At 36.4% G+C, this 15,589-nt stretch overlaps 1 protein-coding gene across 2 annotated transcripts in view; it reads left to right on the forward strand.

Moving 5' to 3' along the window:
- DLGAP1 (DLG associated protein 1) overlaps positions 1–15,589 on the forward strand; it is a 493,753-nt gene that overhangs the window by 38,593 nt on the left and 439,571 nt on the right. For both annotated transcript variants that reach the window (XM_075213364.1, XM_075213366.1), the window contains exon 2: positions 5,969–6,041. The gene's annotated coding sequence lies outside the window, so the exon portion shown is untranslated. The remainder of the gene's footprint in view (positions 1–5,968; positions 6,042–15,589) is intronic.

Here is a 15,589-nt window from a genome sequence, read left to right on the forward strand (position 1 = left end):
CCATTGCCTTGGCAACGGTCGGACCATCTGCAGAAAGTGACGGGGCCAGAGCTGAGTCGCGGCGGTGCCTGTGGCTGCCGCGGCTCCTAACAAATGTAAAAGAATAGTTGTTCTCCAAAGTAAAAAGAAAAAATGAAAGAAAAATGTAATACAATTTTAATATTGACATTTTGCCATTATAAAGGCTGAAGACAATAAGTTATCCTTGGGTGGATCCTTTATGATAAACAAATAGGATAGACAAGCATGGCAACAGGCACTGGTATGAAAACCGCATACCAGTTCACCCTCAGTAGCACTCTTTCATGCCCTTGTTCTGCTATACAGTACTGATTTTAATGGAAACACAATGAGTGACAAAAATATGCTGCGACTTTCTTAAAAAGCCTAGTTGAGTTGAGTTTCAAAAATATGGAAACATAAGTTTAAAAGGGTGATACTGTGGGTATGGGGTTCTAGTAATGTGTCAAATGTATGGATGACCATTTAATAATGTAATTTATGACTATTATCATCAACCAAATCCTTGCAAGGGTAGTTCTGATTCAACCTAAGAATTGTAGTTCTTATTTTACATTAAATCCACAAGACCAATTTATATCATAATTTATACTTATGTCTTCAAGAAAAACTGCACACAAGATGTATCTTAATTTAAAATGTTTTGTATTCTTAATTAACATTCTCATTGTAAAACATATGTACATATTATAGAACAGTATAAGAGTATATTATACAAACTCAACAGATATTGTTTACTCTATTAACATAGGCGGTATATCACAGGTGATCATATAATGCATTACATTCATTGTCTGTTTTATAAATATACAAGTCATTTTGTTTTGACCAACTACTGTGTAGTGTATGGCTAAGGGTGCATGAGTCAATCTCACTTATTTTCTAAGGGGTGTGAATGTATTGTGTAGGGGGGGGGTGGCACACAAGCTAGACTTCATTATTCTCACATATAATCTTCTACTATTTATCCACATAGAAACTTCTAGCATCACAGCAAAGACATTATTTACCTATGGAAACTTCTAGCAACTCAAACATCTCACAATACTTAAAATGGCCAACCTCATACTGGGCTTGTTTGCTGCATGTGCTTGTAATGGCCTAATTTACTGCCATTGCAACTTTCCTAGCAACAGTAACAGGGCCCAGTTCTTATTAGACTACATAAAACTCCAGTAATATAATATACTATCTTTGCAAATCCACCTCAAATATCTTTCAATTTAGCCTCATTAATGTCCTCTTTACACACGTAAGAAGGGGGGGAGGGATATAAGAGAGTGAGAGCCAGCAAGACATATTACACAAAACACAAACATAAATGCTACCATTTAAAATCCACATATACTGACCAAAACTTAATCTAGCTTTTGAAACAGACACAAAATCCATATTATCTGCACTATCTCCGTTTTATCTGAACTCAGACAATTCTATTATTGCAAACTCCCTATTCTTAGCCATTTTTACCATCTGCAAACCAAAGACAAATGATCACAAAGCTATATATATTTATCCATATTCAACCATCTTCCATTCAGTCCATCCAAAATCCATTATAGCTTTCATTTTCACATGCTAACCAGCCCTGAATTGCCTTCCAGGCCACATGACATGCACAAACCTCATTACATTCCAGTTTCAAGCAGTTGGGCCATGTGTCCTATCAAGTTGAAAGCAGCCAGCAAAAAGGACATCTGTAGTCATTGTTACATAAGATAAAACCTTTTTTCTGGGTGCAGTTAAATTTCCAGTGTAAATTGGTTACATCATTTCATAGGCTAATATTGAACAGCTACTCAGGCTTACACAAGCATTCACAAACCTCATGTTTGTAGTGGGGAAGGGAAACTATATGTGTGCCCTAATGCAATTCAAACATGGCAGAATCTGATATATTATGTTAGAAAATTGAATATCCTTATCAAAAAACATTGGTGGGGATTGAAGGAATCCAGGTTTTAAATAATGGATAAGTTCATTTTTACCTACCATGTATTAGCCTTGCATGAAAGGCGAAGGGGTGAGCGTATTAGCCTAGGCAGCCTGAACCCTTAATCAGGCTTTGGCCAGGCTCTTCAGGTCAAATGTTGGCTTTATATAGGGGGGATTCCACCTTTGCCTTGCAGAAAAATAATCATCTTTTATGAAGATACAGTGGCTTAGTGGTTAGCATGTCTGCCTCACAGCACTGGCGTTTTGAGTTTGATTCCTGACCATGGCCTTATCTGTGTGGAGTTTGTATCTTCTCCTCGTGTTTGCGTGGCTTTCTTCCAGGTACTACGGTTTCCTCCCGCACTCCAAAAACATATTGGTAGGTTAATTGGCTGCTGACAAAATTAACACTAGAGAGAGTGTGTGTGTGTGTGTGTGTGTGTGTGTGTGTGTGTGTGTTTGGGAATCTAGACTGTAAGCTCCAATGGAGCAAGGACTGATGTGGATGACAAATATTCTCTCTGTACAGCACTGCGCAATTGGTGGTGCTATATAATTAAATGGTGACGATGATGAAGATACATACTCTACAATATATATCAAGCTATATAAACATGTTCTGCCCTGTTAAATCTTGCAAATCATGTGCTGCAAAAAGTAGTTAGTGAAAGTTCTCCTACAATGCTAAAAATGGGAAACACAAGTTTGCAGTCCCCTCAAATAATTTCCATGCAGTCGTAGAGCATCAGTGTGGTGTGCAGTATCTGTATATATCATGCAGCCGTAAAATTGGTAGGGTAAAAGGTAAAAAATAAAACAGGTAGGTGAAGGACAATTATTAATTTATCCAGAGAACCACAAGAATATTAGTCTTTTCCCTTTATCTGGTTACTAAACACCTGAAAGACTTGAAATATCACATTAGAGGGATGCATTGCCCCATATAAAAACAACAATAATGCATTGTTATAATAAATATACACTAATTGTTTTATCTGAGTAGTACATTGCTAAGGTCTACCGATACATCTGTTATTAAATCTTTCTCTGTCAAGTTTAGCCAGTAAACAGTGACCAAAGGTTTACCCCAAGCACGTAAAACATGTTGGGCCTGATTCATTAAGAATCTTAACTTAAGAAACTTCTTATTTAAGTCTCCTGGACAAAACCATGTTACAATGCAAGGGGTGCAAATTGGTATTCTGTTTTGCACATAAGTTAAATACTGACTGTTTTTTCATGTAGCACACACATATCAACTTTACATTTCAGTGTACAAATAAGTTATCAAGTATTTGTGTGCTACATGAAAAAACAGTCAGTATTTAACTTATGTGCAAAACAGAATACTAATTTGCACCCCTTGCATTGTAACATGGTTTTGTCCAGGAGACTTAAATAAGAAGTTTCTTAAATTAAGATCCTTAATGAATCAGGCCCGTTCTGATTATCAAAATAAACCAATAAATAAATCTAAAAAAATAATTATATTTATTGTACATGTCTTATTAAAATCTATTCTTGATGGTAATTTTCTATTTATTATTATTAGTATTAATATAAGCAATAGCAGTATCTTCATTTTAATCAGCATGGCCTATAAAATAAGTTTGCAATTGTCAGTATTGCTTTTCTTTTATTTACTCAGCAATTTTTTACAAGGTGTTAATGAACCATAAAACAAAGTTATTTTCACAAAGGCAACTCTGTCAAATATATTCTTGGGTAAAAATGTTCAGTACGAATATATTGTTTCATTTCAACTAAAATGTAGGCTTTACCATTCTACGGAAAATTTCAGAGAACAAATAGGATGATAGCTTTCCCATGTAAAATAATATCTAGGACCCTTCGAAAATTACATACTCTTCTTTCCCTTTTTACAAATATGCCAAGATTAATTTTATGCTCTATAGAGCACAGCTAGTGAGACAGCGAAGCAGAGTGACATTTCACACAGCCTGAGTCAACTCGCTGCTATGCCTGCTGGGAAGCAATGCACAAGATAAAACTGTAGCACAGAAGTCAATGACTGGTGATCAAAATAGGTTATATAACCATTTCTCAAGCTCTTCTCCTTTATTACAACCAGAAAAGAGTTTATGGTTAAATTATCCTGCCAATAAATCTTCTACACACCTGGCGTGCCATGGAAACAGTTGTAGCCAAAGGTGTCAATGTGGTACATTGGAAAATGTATGTAATAAGCAGCAATACTTGGAACTTACATGTAATTGTTAGCATTGTTATCTACATATTATAGGTCAACCGATTCCACAGTCAGGCTGCCACACTGAAAGAATGAGAATTGTTAGGGAGACTTAAGCTACTACTTATTCATATTATTTAGATTTATTTCTAAAAGTTATTTCTATAGTTCTTACATATTATGAAGAGCCATACAGAGAATATGTAATCATTCACGTCAGTCCCTGCCCCAGTACAGCTTACACTATATATTCCCTACCACACATACACACACTAAGGTTAATTTGGTCAGAAGTCAATTAACCTACCAGTATTCAAATAAGCAACTCCGGTGCAGGAGTATTTATTTCTGGGGACATAATTTATATGACAACCCCGTGTGTCAGTGCTTTACCCTATGGGTGTTTAATGTTCTGTATGTCATAAATGCTGAACAGACAAGCTGCAAAGCAGTTTATGATGCTGCAAATAAGTGTAGCTATCATTGTTACATAACTACAGGAACACAACAAGGGCTATCCTCTGAAGTTGCACAGCAGATAACTTGACCCTTGTATTTTTACATGATGACAAATATTTTGTCAGCTTGAGTAACACATTATCTTATAAGGATTTTCCTTATGTTAATTTAACTGTGCGTATGTAAAACATATGTAAAACTTACAACAGGAAACAAGAAAATATAAAGGCACCGGTATAAGGAACTTTATATTACAGTTTTTAAAAGTATGAAGAAAATTTGCTATTAAGAAAAGTGTGTATTGCTTTATATAAAAGCACAAAAATCAAACACTGCCATTGTGGTATGTTGCAGCCAATTAGCTCTGCCTTTAATGTCATTGTATAGTTGGTACAACATATATACAGGATAATAATAATCAAATGCATGTTATAACTGGAATTTTGCAAGGTATATGCTTATTTTTATGTGCATACAATTCCTGCTGTGATGTTATTGCATTAGAATTGCTTAATGTTTGTAGACACTCTCTTATATGTTTAAGCTTGAATCTTTAGTGATGGTCCCTAAGACCATGGGGAATGCTGGGAAGTGGGTGTGGGCAGTGTGCAATGTACTCGGAGTCTGCAAATGGCTGAATAAAGAGCTCAGCAGTGCCCTCCCATGCTTCAGTGTCCTGATGAACTGATTTACAAGTATATTAACAAAACACCTGCCAAGTCACACTTTCTCACAATATGACACGTGTATAGGAACCATGTCAAACTGCCATCTGATGAGTGGAGCTTATTACATAGCAAATACAATTCACCAGAAATACGAAAAGACAGAGGCTTGTCTGACTGCAACTAGCCACTGACTATATTGCTGCATATGGCGGTCATTAAAACTGGGGTTTGGAATGAGTTTAACACGAGGATATATCATATAGGTGCTGGACATTAGATTGCATGTGACAAACAGTTGGGTGTATTATTCACACTCTTTGAAGTTTTTTTTTTACCATAATCTACATAGTAAATATTGATATTTTTCACATACCTTAAGTAGGCACACAGCATAAAACTAAAGAAGAAGACATATAGTTTTGCACTGTATGCTTGTCATAAATTACCCTCATTATTTATATTTATTTAAAAGCATATACATTTAACTTACAGTCATTGATTCTTCCCCCTATATGTACAGCATGTACATTGTATGTGATTCAAGAGTGTAAGTAATGTGTACAACCATTCTTCTGTGCAAATTTTACTTATTGTTTTGCTTTATTCAAGTTTATTCATGTTATTATATATTTTATGGCTATACTTTTCTAAACTTATGTTTTATGTTTTATTACAGATAGGCTGATCGCTTCATTGCAGCATGATGCTCATTTTTACTTTTCCAAACTGCTACTAGGATCAATTTGGCTGTAAGTTTTTAATTTTTTTTTTTAAATAAATCAGATGCATACTATATTGTAAACTTTCTTTTGTCAGTGTATTTTGTGATTGTGATAATTAGCTTGTGCTAGACATGGGGGTTGAGTGGTAGGGGATTTTTGTGGTGACCTTACATTCCATATCTTAGGTGTTGTTTCTCTGATTCAGGTCCTGTAATGTATTCTCCTGCGCAAGGCAGTAAACTTAGGGTGAAGGTTGTAGTCAGTAAATCGATGGAGAACTATTGTGAGAGAAGCAAGTGAAAATGAATGATCAATTAAAAATATTATTGGAGGAGGGGGGCTATTCCTGTAGTGTCTAAATTAATTAGGTTGGCTGGACAAGTGAGTTGGTATAGGATGTGGGTGGTGTAATGGTGGAAGGTGGATAATGTACATTGAAATCTGTAGCATGGAATGAGGTGACGCGGGTGCATGTAGAAGGTACAATATTAATAATGTTATAGATTAAAACAGTTATAAGTAGGTACATGAGTTGAACCAGAAAAACAAGACACTAGACATCTAAGGGAAGGTCAACACCAAGTGAATCTACTGACACGCTACCCAGTGCACCATGGCAAATGTAAGCTAAGTATCACCTTTTGATAGACTTACTAGGTGGAGGACCACTGTGGTATGTAGTGCACACTACACACCAAACAAGTTCATAGATAAACCTGCTACTGTATTTTGTCAATGCAATGCAATACTAATGAAAGTTACATAAATATACCCTTAAAATATTTATATTTAAAATACATACTATGAAGTATATAGCAATGTAATGCTTATAACATGATGCATGGAAGATTAGCTGGATTTTCTTCGGGGTCACCCTGCTTATTATGCTACATTTAATAGCTTGTATTAGGTTGCAAAATACAAGACTTTAGATTGCAAACTATAAGACTTTTAATTAAAAAGGCTACACACACGCACGTATGCACGCACACACACACACACGCACACACACACGCACGCACACACACACACGTATGCACGCACACACACACGCACGCACACACACACACACACGTATGCACGCACGCGACACATACACACACGTATGCACGCACACACACACGCACGCACACACACACACACACACACGTATGCACGCACGCACACACATACACTATAAATATATATATATCTCAATATTTAAGAAATATTTTCTGAACTTATTCATGAACACAACAAAATTACTTTGCACCATATGCTTTCCATTTTGTTGAATGTTATATAACATTATATGCCTTAAATAACTATAGAAAAAAACCTGCTGAATTTCACTAGCTAATTAAAATAAATTAAATTTTAAAAAACCTAAAGAAGCAGAGCACATAAAATTGCACTAGGCGATTCACATTTCATTAATAAACAAGTTGCATGTACTAACTTTATTTTATATAGAGATACAATACACACTTTTGCTTCCATAGAATATACAGTATGAAGTTCATATTGTGAATGAAACAAGGTCGTGGCAGACTTTGCTGGATGTCATTCAATTTAGTGTATCCGCATCGGAAGCATGTAAAAGCAACACATGCAGTTTTTTTTAAAATACTTTTTATACGCTTTTGAAAGTTTTTCACCATGCATTCAATAGGACTCCATTCTACTGAATAAACTCCTGTTCAGTACATCAAAAAAATAAACTCTGAATCTCCTGTGCGGAGCAGGATTTCATTCTTTAAACTGAATGTCATCCTGCTCTGTAGGAATTGATGCAGTTATAATCTTTGAAGTACTTCATCTTGTCAAATTTTTACTCAAACATTTTCCAACAAAATTTCTAACAAGCTCAATAAATGAAAATGTGCATCTCAGTACGTGTTCAGTTCAGTGAGGACACACTGACTTCACTGACCTAAAAATGACACTAGATACTGAAACTCTAGAGCAGGGGTCAGGGAACTTTTTTACCTTTTACCCCCAAATATATTTAGATACGCCAATGTTACCATCTTGATTTGAAAGGAAGGAAATCATAAATTATTAATTATTGGAATTCAAAATTTCTCTGAAAGCTTCAACTTCAAAACTTTGGGTTTTGGAGAAATGATGTTGCTTCATTTTTGATACGAGAGCATCAATATTGGGGCATTTTGATGTCAGAGAAATTTGGATACAGTCTTCAGCGTCCAATCGATTTCTCTGCTTTTTTTTTAATGTTCGCTAGAGTGGAAAATCCTTGTTCCCAAAGGTAGGTTGTTGCAAAGGGCAGCAACTTTTTGACTGCCTCCTCATGTGCAATTTTGAATGCCTTTGCAGCTGTTGACATCCAAAAATATGACAGATCTGCTTTGTTTTCAAATGTAATACGTGCTTCATTATTGCATCGAAGCTCAAGAAGTGCCTCTGCCAACCCTTGAGGCTCTTCTGGTACAACAGCAATTTCACATTTAAAGGGGTCTACAATTCAACTGACAGCATGTGAATCGGCAGCATTACCCCCAGGAATTTCACTTTTACCCCATTTGGGGTAATTTACCCCTGTTCCCTGACCACTGCTCTAGAGTAATGCATATAAAACTGCCCTCTTTGACAATTCAAAATGCTAGGGTTTGTTTTATAGGTAATTTTTTTCTCACCATTATAAAATAATAATTGTAGCCTACTCAAAAGCACCGTTATAGTAACACTAAGTGCAATAATCATGCAAAAAATTGATTTAATAACAATTATACTTTAGAAGATTTTAGGAAATAAAATATTTGAGAGAAGGTTAGCATAGGGGAAACATGTTATTCTATGCATACTAGACTTCTTGAGCAACACATATATTTTTCAAGAGACTCTCAAGGGCCCCTTTGTCTCACAAGGTTATGTACTGAGGAAGTTGACACCTCAACTATCTTACAACTCAACACTTATGTCATACTTGACAACTCTTGCCATTTGGTTTCCGGGAAGTTCAGGGGGCAGGTGGGCGTGTGTGGGCAGGAATCAGAGATTTGTGTCATTGGCCCCGTCCATTAAATGGTCATAGCCATTATTGACCTATAACAACAAGGGGGGGGTCACAATGACATGTGAATCGCGTCACTAAGCCCCAACGCCTTATTTTACCTTACCTAACTGGCTGGGATGCGGGAGGTTGCCCTGCTCTCCCGGGAGTCCAAAAATTTAGGGAGTCTCCCGGACATTCCAGGAGAGTAGGCTACTATGTCTTATGTGCACATTTTGACATGAAAGCAGCAGCAGCTTCATGAGTTCAAACAATAGAAAGTGAAGATATATGGTTGACTTGTGAAGATTGTGAAAAGACATCAGCATTCAATCACAGGCTAATTTATTATTTTTCATTTATCTATATTGTGCCAATCATATTACATAATGCTGTATAGAGGATATTCACTGTAGTGCCTGCTCTTTTGAAGCTTACAATCTAAATTCCCTAACAAACACACACAGACTAGGGTTAATTTTTTCTGAAGCCAATTAACTTTGTTTTTGGACTGTGGCAGTAAACCAGAGCGCTTGGAGGAAACCCACACAAACACTGAGAACAAAACTCCACATAGACCTTACTGCAACTTACTGCAGAGTCTAACCTGCTTTATAGCCTGTGAGAACACAGTGTTCATTCTGTGATGGCAGAAGCACTAGTAAAACAGAAATGACTCCTACTCAGTGTGATCCCTTAATGTGCTATATGGAACCTCCTATGTTACCTGTTCCGTACCTTGGGCTAACTGTAGAATAAACTTGCACTAAGCTACGTAACAAGTGGACACACAATATCAACATCTTTAGACCTGTCGTGACATTGAGTCATTTACTAATGTAGCTTTAAATTCTACAATACATAATTATCAAATCCTATGTTAATGATAACTTTTACTTAACCAAAACAAGCTCTCATATCATCTTGGTTAAGACTTGTATCTCCTGGTGCATGTCTTATGGACACGCTATGTTTTCATCAAATTTCTTGAAAACAAAAAATATTTTAACATAAAAGAATCATTTCATAAATATAACCCCTGTGTTTAGTCTATTCTCATTAGTATGGCAGAGGGGAACAGATGAAACTGTCTACAGATTTCATGATGAATGACCTCTCCCCTAGGGGTCTATTTATGACCCTTCGTTTTTTTCACTTGATACTTTTCAATCCATATCTCCTTGATAAGGATTGAAAAGTAATGGCTATGTATTAAAAAACTTCTCAGGGACAGCAGTGCCGAAAACCTGCTGTCCCTGAGAAGTGACTCACCTGATCATCGCAGTCTTTTTTCAGTTTTGAAGGCTACGGTGATCTTCTTTTTTTTTCTTTTTTGTTAGTGTGCATGCACCGACCGAAAAGTTGGTGCATGCGCACTAACATCCTGGACGGCAAACTGTATGATAAGTGACAGGGGAGGGATCACATGATCCCTCCACACATGCGCTGTCCAGCTCTGCTCTTCAGCGCAAAAGTTTTCAGATATGTTAATGTACGCCAGCTTCAGATGGCGTACATTAACATGTAGAAAAAGAGAAAAAATTCTCTAAGCAGACTTTCATACATAGCGGTTCTGAGCACTTCCCATAGACTTTTATGGGGAGTGCTCAGAAGAACTATAGAAAATGCAAAGCAGCAGATATCTGAGATATCTGCTACGATGCTTCAATAATACATAGCAATTTCACGGTTGTTGTTTTCGGGGGTTTAACACAGGGGGAATGTTTGATAAATAGGTCCCCTACTGTCTTGTCCACCCATGCTTCTTTGTATTATGCTGCTTGCATATTCTGTAGTATGCCTTATTTTAGTTCTATACCTTACTGATTTCATGTTATGTATTATCCTTCATTTTTGGCATTATTGCATTTATGCATCTTGAATATTATGCATTTTGCCTTTGCATGTGGGACCTCCATGTTTTATTTACTGTGCTCTATTTCCTCACAAAAAAACCCAAACAAAAATTAACTAAAGCAGTGGATCTGTATAATCCTACCCTGTTGTGCTACTGGGGCTAGTTTCCATAGCCATCAATTATTTAACAACAGTATACTATTTTAGCATTTTGATCTATGTGAATGAGTTGATGTGAGCATGAACTTGTTGCCAGTATGGTTTCATTTTTGAACCGGTCCACCAAACGTGCAGCATGGTACACTAACAGCCTCATCCTCTCCAGAATTGATCAGCGAGTGGAATTCAGGAATATGGCATGCAAACGTGAGGGGACCAATTACAATCTATAGAAGATTTTGAAGGAGTTTTCTTTCACACTGACCGAGATTGATGACTTAGATTAGCTCTACTGTTTGACTATTCCTTAGGATTAATAATCTCCCCATGTCCCTTTCCCATGCAAACTCATGAGGGTCTTTGGTCAGCAGATTGTGGTTATTGACCAATTGATACAACATAGATATGAGACCTTATGTTGGAGTGGAGTCACGACACAGAGATTCCAGAGTTGGGCATTGATCCGATGTAAACAGAGATTGTAAGGAGTAAAAGAAATGCCTTATCTGAAAGTATTGGTAAAAAAAATCTTATGTGGTAGGTTAAACCTTGTGTTGAGTTCATAAAATGAGGGAAAAAGACGCATAGGAGCAATATCCCAAATGAAGAGTATATTTTGACGGGTCCAATGTTGAAACATTTTGTGATCCAGACCTGGAGCAAAGTTTGCTTTATTCCACAAAGGAACCAATAGCAGATATATAAGTAACAGATCTGATTCTATAGGGGTCCAAACCCGTTGGTGTGGTGGTGAATTCCAAAGAATGTACTGTGCAAGGTGTGTAACTTGATAACATTTTAGCAAGTTTGGTAGACACAGGCAACCTGATGTCTGAAGTTTTAAAAGAATACGCATCTGTACTCTTGGTATGTGGTCTGCCCAAATAAATTTGGAAAGAGTGTGCTGTAAGTGTTTGAGAATGTGAGAGGCTACATGTATTGGGAGTGTCTGCCACAAGTACAAGAGACTGGGCAGAATATTTATTTTGACGGCTGCCATGCAGCCAAACCAAGAAACAATAAGTTTAGTCCATTGTGCTAGATCAGATTTAATTATATTAATAAGCTTCGGGAACTTGGCCGCATAGAGCTGTGAAAAAGATTTGGTTAGATAAACCCCAATGTATTTAATTTAATTGAAGGAGTGTTACATATTGCAAATTTCACCAGGTGCTGGCCAGCCCAAACCATTAGTTGTTTTTGGATCCTTTCCGGGACCATATTTACGTTGATTGCTGTTTCCATTTTTTCCGGAGTAACCAGAATATCATTATGATGGGAGCTTGATATCCACGGATGAGCATAGCGAAGCTAAGTATCCATATATATAGTTCAACAGTGCTTACTGCATTTGTGTTTGAATCTTGGACTTTGCCTAAGTCAGTGAATAATGCCATTGCCGACCAAATACCTGATTAACTAAATATCCGCAGTAGAAGATATAAGCAATTATTCCTGCTTTTTGGGGCGCATAACATCTTTGGTGGATTCTCCTATAATTCATGATGCAATTAACAGCTTTGTTAGCGCAAACTGACACATTATCCTTCTACCATCTGGACTGATATCGGGGTCCATTGTACCTCATTGGTGGATTTGATTCAGAATTATCAGTTTTGTGCATCATTCCGTTCCCGGATTCAGCTCATTAAGATTATAACATCAGTATTTACTATTAACCCTAGATTGGATATCCAACGGCTATAAGTTAACATTGCGCCATATGGTACCATATGCTAATTAATTTGGCCACATCTTGTTCCAACCATTGGTCAGTTTTATTATATATATAGCTATTTGTCCAATGTGTCAATAGTCTATTTAGCAAATTGCTTATCTCATATTTTATTTGTACATGCTAATAAAAATTGCATTTTAATGTACTTGGTGCTTTGCGCTCCTCTCTTTGTTGGCAAATTTAATTTAATTAGCTTTCAGATTTTTTGGCAAGGTCATGGGGCATGTTGAGGTCAAGTGTCTCAGATTTAACCACATGAATTTCATAGTTTGATAGAGAGCTGTATTCTGCTATTAATATAAGAAGATTGGGTAATGTTATGTGAGGTTTGGTGACAGTTAAATGGCATTGTCAGCATAAAAGGCAATTCTGTGGTAGTAGTGGGGGTACCAGTTATATCAGGAGACTTTATAATTTGTGCCGCCAGTAGTTCCATAATGAAAGCAAATAGTGGTGGTGAAAGCGGATATTGCATATTTTGATGTGAAACCATTGGCCAACAGCCATTGGGTTGTGATATAAAGCCAAGATCCCTCTGCAAAAGGCGCCCTGGATCCCCATGCATTCCAGGGTGTATTGCATATAGGACCAGGCAACTCTACTGAAAGTCTTTTGCGACCACTAGATCAGGGAGAGTGGTAGTATTAGCAACATGAATTAGATTATTTATTATTTTATACATCCATTCCATTAGGAAAATATTTAAAATCTTGCAGTAATGTACTGTCCCAGTGTGGAGAAAAAGTATTCTACATTTAAGTTCCAAGTTGCTGTCTCGGTATGTTAGAGTCAAATTATTTAGCTGACATGGATTCATGAAAGAAGTCTACTGAGACGCACAGCGGGGATAAAAGAGAGCAGTTAACGATCTATAAAAGTACACATGTCTGACAAAAAATTTAAAGGGCCCTCCCTCTACTGCTGAAGTAAATTAAAACTACCATGGACTGTTTGAAACATTTTTGTGTGCTAGATCACCCACTGAAACACTAATAATTTCTCAAATCCATTGTGGTCCTTCTGTTTTTCATAACACAAAATGCATTTAGCCCAGGGGACTTAATATATACAATATGCCTACTCCAAGTATTTTGCAATAAAAAGCTAGAATAATTCCACCATATAAGGAGTAAACAATAACCTTAATTGTTAAGCTTATTTTATCGCTTGCCAAGATTATTACACCACTGTGTCTCATTTACTATTATTACATTGATGTGCAAAAGTTACACTAAATCATAGCAACCAATCAGACAGTAGCTTTCATTGTCTAACTTACAGACAGATAAAAGTTTATTGCCAATTGGTTGCCTTGATTGAGCACAAATGTTTCACCTAAATGCAATGCTGGAAAATGAGCCATACTAAATTGAAAGGCAGAGGTCTGGGCTCCCTTGCTTTCCTGTGCCCTAGGCTACATTCCTAAACTTATTTATTATAATCTGCCACTGTTGTACCGTAAGAGACAGTTTTGGATTGAAGTTCTAAGAGGATCACAAAGGTAAGAAAAAAATGTTACAAATGGACATTAAACATTAAACAGAGCAGAGGAAATTGGAAGAGAGTGAACACAGGAAGAGTCAGACAGACTTAGATAGTACAAGAAAATGAAGCAATGTTAATGCCACATATTACAATCTTTTTCTTGTTAAGTTCCTTTGACAGAAGCACAACAACAGTATATGCTCAGACACAATGACATTCTGCAGAAAGACATAAATATCATAAAAAATTCAAAACATCATTTTATGGACTTGTCAAGCTGCACAGTGGGCTAGATTTAGTAAGGAATATAACAAATACATTGAACTGGCAGTTAATCATAGCCGAAAAACCCAAGACTCATTAAAGACAACAGTAAGTTTAATTTGAGTAGAAATAAAAAATCAACACAACAAAACACTTTGAGGACCATTTACAACAGGAAGACGCAGTGCAAAATGCACATGTCTCGGCTCAAGGATTGTGAGCAAACATCATTATCACTGAAACTCTGGCTTTATGTTCTTTACAAGTTGACTAACAAGGGTTACAACGCCTCGCAAACCTGCACTAAAACAATTGCAAACAAGCAAACCATTGCTTTCCCTGGACCTCAATAAGGACGCTCACTGAAGGCACAGTCTTAGTTTTGCACAACTTTGTGTGCTTAATTTAACCTATTTTATGACTTAAATGAATCATGACTCACACTCCACCATGCATACCATGGAGTAAGATTTGTTGTAAGCCAAGCTGTAAACGCATTTCACCATTGACTTCATCAGGGGGGGATTTGGCTCAATTCTTACAATACACACTCTGTATTGAGCTATCCCTAATACAAATAGCAGGTGTATCAGAATAATTACTCCCCTTCACCTCTCTCAAATATGGGTAACAAATATATATATATATATATATATATATATATATATATATATATATATATATATATTACAAAGCCCACATCTAGGAAACTGTATAATGAAATCAACTAACTTAAAAATCAAATACATATAAATAACTTAAAACATTACATTTACAACACATGCATATAAGATAAATGAAAAACAGATTAAATTAATTAAATAAACCGTATTGCAGATCCTAGATTATAACATTATATCTAACAGAACTGATATTTAGAAATCAGTTGGAAGCAACCAACAATATTGCTTCCATTTATTATTTCTATAATTACCCATTACTTAAACAGAAATATCGAGTTCAGCAGTTATAACATCACTGAGCTGTAATGTGTGACCTGCAATTATTTCCACATCTCCTACGTGGAATCCACTGCAGCTGACTTGTTAACAGTCAAGCTAAACCTTGTCTGTGCCGTAA

The sequence above is a fragment of the Mixophyes fleayi genome, chromosome 5 (assembly GCF_038048845.1).
Source record: "Mixophyes fleayi isolate aMixFle1 chromosome 5, aMixFle1.hap1, whole genome shotgun sequence".
In the NCBI taxonomy this organism is placed as follows: domain Eukaryota; kingdom Metazoa; phylum Chordata; class Amphibia; order Anura; family Limnodynastidae; genus Mixophyes; species Mixophyes fleayi.